The 4458-nt window shown below is 47.9% G+C and overlaps 1 long non-coding RNA gene across 1 annotated transcript; it reads left to right on the top strand.

Moving 5' to 3' along the window:
- Positions 1-1562: 1562 nt before the first annotated feature.
- On the top strand, positions 1563-3494 carry LOC138684078 (uncharacterized). The gene is made up of 3 exons (XR_011323529.1): positions 1563-1618; positions 1798-1903; positions 3052-3494. It is a non-coding gene; the product is annotated as an uncharacterized lncRNA (long non-coding RNA).
- The last annotated feature ends 964 nt before the right edge of the window (positions 3495-4458 follow it).

Raw genomic sequence — 4458 nt, 5'->3', positions numbered from 1 at the left:
AAAAAAAAAGATACAGGGTCACGGTTTTGTTTTGTTGTTGTTTGTTTTTTAGAGAGTGCAATATTGACTGGTGCCAGCCTGCAGAGCTCTTCTGCTGCCTGACCTCTCCTTCTCTTTTGTGGCTGTAATTGTCGTTTGGATAATTGTAGAAGAGCAATTAAGTTACTTGCCTCTGTGAATGTGCTGGTAATACCAGGAAGGCAAATGCTTGAACCAGTAGTGAATAACTTGGCTACAAGTAGAATTTCTGAAGGAAGAACAGCAGCAGCAACAGGAAGCAAATAGCAAGTGACCAAAAAACTTGCGTGTGTCAAACGCATCAAAGCTTCATTGCTGAATGTTGTTTGGCAATATGTTCCAAATGGCTTTTTTCGGTAAACGTAAATTTTCAGGAAGTTCAAGGTTGCGTGTGGCAAAACGTGTCCCTCTGCGTACGCGTCCTGCTACGTAAATAGCATGGGTCGATGGCAAGTCCAGTGGCAGGGCTGCTGTGCCCTACTCTAGACGTTGCCGTAGTAGTGTTGCGGTATTTAGACCTTCACGGACGGGCCGAGGAACGGAAGGAGAATGCCCGTTTTCTGTAAGGGCTCAGAATGCCGACCCTTTTCTCTGCCTGCCGCTCCCCTGCGCGTGAGATGAAGCTGTTTTATTTTTCTCCCTTGTTCCTGGTCTAAATATTTCTGGAGCTGTCGCTGCTGTGGGTTTGCAATTGGTGTTGCTGCGTTTTTGTAGCGGTCTAGCGATGGGTCGTTTCTGCTGCAGCGAAGCGTCGAGATACGGTTTTCGGTTTAAAGCATCAGAAACTACGTTCACGGAAACCGGTAACTCGCGGCGTAGGGGAAACCGATCTGGCGCGTGCAGCTGTGCTCGCAGGGATGCTCGGTGGCTCCTCATCAAAATGGCAGGGTGCGTGTGTGGACATCCATAGGGTTGCGCTCTGGGTCCGAGAGCGTTAACATATTTTTGCTGTTGGAAGATGGAACGGAGCGTGTGCCTGTTAAATCTCAGGGCGGTCAAAAGCTAGGAGGGACCGTGAGCGGGTTTGGTGGCATAACTGCGGTTTTAAAAGATCTTGACCGTTTGGAGCAACGGCCCGGAAAAAATCATTCCTTTTTTGCAACGAGACAGTTCACAAGGACAGATGTGTTGCTGTGCTCTCTAGCAAAAACTCAACTTGGGACGTATAGGGCGATGAAGCCTCGGCTATACTAAGGCTTGAGAAAACGTATGTAGGTCTCTGTGTCTGTTACCTGAAAGTAAAGTTACCAATGAGTCAAAAAAGAAAGGAAAAAAAAAGGCATGGTTGTCTGAAAAATGCAAAAGCTCTAGTGGCCTGTGTCAACAGCTGTACCAAAGATGACGCAAAAATACTTTTTCCTCCGCTCAGTCGTACTGTCTTCACAAACCTTCACAACAAAAAGGCAGCTTTGGATTTCTGCCCAGCTTTGTGCTAATGTTTTTCTTCTTCTCTCAGCTGGATGTCAGCTAGCACCGTTTCACCGTGGTTGCCATGGAAAGATTCCGTAGTGGCCTGCATTTGAAGAATTTTTTTATTTGAAGAATAAAATAAAGAGGATCCAGCCAGCAGCTGCAGACAGGAGATAGCCTGCCTCTCCAGGTGAGGATGGACCCTTCTTAGTGTAGTCCTCAGCAGATCCGATCACCAGTGTGCACAGCAGGGCCTTTATGCGTATCCAAAACCACAGTACAGTCATGTAGTGTGTGTGTGCATGTGAGCCTGTGTTTCTAGGAAGCCTCATATTGTAAGAGCTGTAAGGCACCAATCTATTCTCTTAGGTGGATGACAGTCAAGTGACTGCAGCTGCAGAGGAGGAAGGGAGAGGGAGAGAGAGACAGGCATGTCTGAACAGTCAAATTCTCTCAGCAGCTCCAAGAGCGGGAGGTACGGTGAGTCCTGGACCCCTGGGGCTGTGTCACCCCTCTTCTGCATCCCAGTCCCTCCCTGCCCCCACCTTCTCTTTCTCTCACTGCTTTAATTTTTTTGGTTTTTTCTTCCTGTACCTCTCCCTCTGTTGTTCTCTAAGTCCCCCTCTTTCTCTGTTGTTCTGCTTCTGCTTTCTTTTTCTCTCTGCACTTCTGGCCTGTCCCATCCCTCATTTTTATCCTCTGTTTCTGCCCTGCAGCCCGTCACTACTTTTTCTTTCTCCATCTATCCGTCTGTCTTCTTATCCCAATCTTGTTAATTCCTCCCTATCTGCCCTTTAGCCCTTCACAGTTCCCGCCGCTCTCACCTGTCTGATGCTGTGTCTCTATTTTTAAATTCCTTTTTCTGCCCTGTATTCTGGATACACTTTTACTTTCTTAGATTCTCTTGTTCCAGGTCCCTGTCCCTATGTTTTAACTTCTTCCCTCACTGTCCCATAGCCCATTGTTGTCTTTATTAGTCTCTCTCTGTCTGGTTCCCTGTCCCTATTCTTTATTTTCCCTCTCTCTCCCCTTTAGATCATCAGTGTTTTTGATATTTCTCAGTCTCTCTCATCTACCTCACTGTCCCCTTTTTTTAATTCTTCCTTCTGCCCTGCGGCTCATCACTAATATTTGTTTTTCTCCATCTCTCTGTGTGGTATCCTCTCCCTTTTTATTAGTTCCTCCTTGCTGTCCTGTAGCCCATTGCTACCCCCCCCGCCCCATCTCTCTCTCTGTCTCCCTTTCCCTACTTTTCAATCCCCCCTCTCTGCCCTGAAGCCGATCACTGTTGTAGTGAGTTTGTGTGGCCAGCTGGGGCAGGGGAGTGGGCCGGGGCTGCAGGGGTGGGTTCTGGGAGAAGACACCAGGACTTGCCCCCATGCTGGGCACAGCCAGTTCCAGCAAGATGGAGCTGCTACTGGTCAAAGCTGAGCCAACCAGCAACCCTGGTAGCACCTCTGTGATATTTAAGAAGGGCTAAAAAAAAATGCTGTGCAGAAGCTGTCAGTCCTGCAGACACCCAAGTCAGTGAAGAAGGAAAAGGAGGAGGTGATCCAGGTCCTAAAGCAGATTCCCCTGCAGTCTGCAGTGAAGACCATGGTGACATAGGCTGTCCCCCTGCAGCCCACGGAGGTCCATGGCAGAGCAGATGTGCACCCTGCAGCCGATGGGGGACCCCTCGCCAGAGCAGGCGGATGCACCCAAAGGAGGCTGTGACGCTGTGGAGAGGAGCCCACATTGGAGCAGGTTTTCTGGCAGGACCTGTGGCCCCATGGGAGTGACACCACACTGGAACAGAGGAAGAACACGAAGAAGGAAGGAGCAGCAGAGACAACTTGTGATGAACTGACTGCAACCCCCCCCTCCCTCTCCCCCTGTGCTGCTTGGTAGGAGGAGGTAGAGAAGTCAGGAGTGAAGATGAGCCCAGGAAAAAGAGAGGGGTGGGGGGAAGGTGTTTTTCAGATTTGTTCATATTTCTCATTATTGTACTCTGATTTTGACTGACAATAAATTAATTGCCCCAAGTTGAGTCTGTTTTGCCTGTGACAGTAATTGGTGAGTGATCTCTTTGTCCTTATCTTGACCCACAAGCTTTTTTGTTGTATTTTGTACCCTCCTGTCTTGTTGAGGGGGAGGAATGATAGAGTGGCTTGGTGGACACTCGTCAGCCAGGCAAGGTCAACCCACCACAGTTTCCTTCTATCAGGCTCCCTGTCCCTATTTTTAAAATCTTGCCTATATTTCTTGTATGTCATCACTTTTGAAACTTCCTACCTCTCCATCCCTATTTAAATTCTTGCATGTTTCTTAAACCCAGTTGCTTTTAAAATTTTCTTGCTACTTTTCCCTCTCTTTGTCTCCCTGACCTTAGTTTAATTTCTCGCCTGCATTTCTTGTGCCCTGTTGCTTTTCAAATTTCATTCTTACGTCTCCCTCTATGCAGCTTCATGTACCTACTTTTTGATTCTTGTACCCTGTTGCTTTCAAAATTTTCTTTCTATGTTTCCTTCTATCCATCTCCCTGTCTCTAGTTCTTAACTCTTCCCTCTCTGTCCTGTACCATGTCACTTCTTACATTTTCTGCCTACCCCTCAGTTCTTGCCTATGTTTCTTGTATGCTGTTGCTTTTTAAAATTTTTCTCTCTACCTGGCTCCCTGTTTCTTTTTTCTAGTTCTTGCTGTTTCTTCTCCTGTATCACCTGAGAATGTTTCCCTGTCCCTTGTCCTGTCTTTATCTTCTTGTCCTGCCAGTCTCTTCCCCTTCTCTCCCCTGCTTCCTATTATTTATTCCTCCATCTCCATCCCTGTTGTTCTGCTCAGTCTCTCTGCTCTTCTCTCTCTACACTGTTTTCCTGCGTCTCGTCCCTCTCTTGTTCCCAGCATCCAATTTCCTGGCTCCCTGTCTTGCACATCTGTGTCTCTCTGTCCTTCCTCCTCTGTCTCCCTGGATGTGGGTAGGTCAGGGGCAGGGATGATGTGCTGTGGGGCTTTGGCAATGGCCCCTGTTCCTGATGGGCTCCAGCTGGGGAT

The sequence above is a fragment of the Haliaeetus albicilla genome, unplaced genomic scaffold (assembly GCF_947461875.1).
Source record: "Haliaeetus albicilla unplaced genomic scaffold, bHalAlb1.1 scaffold_155, whole genome shotgun sequence".
In the NCBI taxonomy this organism is placed as follows: Eukaryota; Metazoa; Chordata; class Aves; order Accipitriformes; family Accipitridae; genus Haliaeetus; species Haliaeetus albicilla.
Note: the sequence above shows the minus strand (reverse complement) of the source record. Positions and strands in the feature narration are given on the sequence as shown.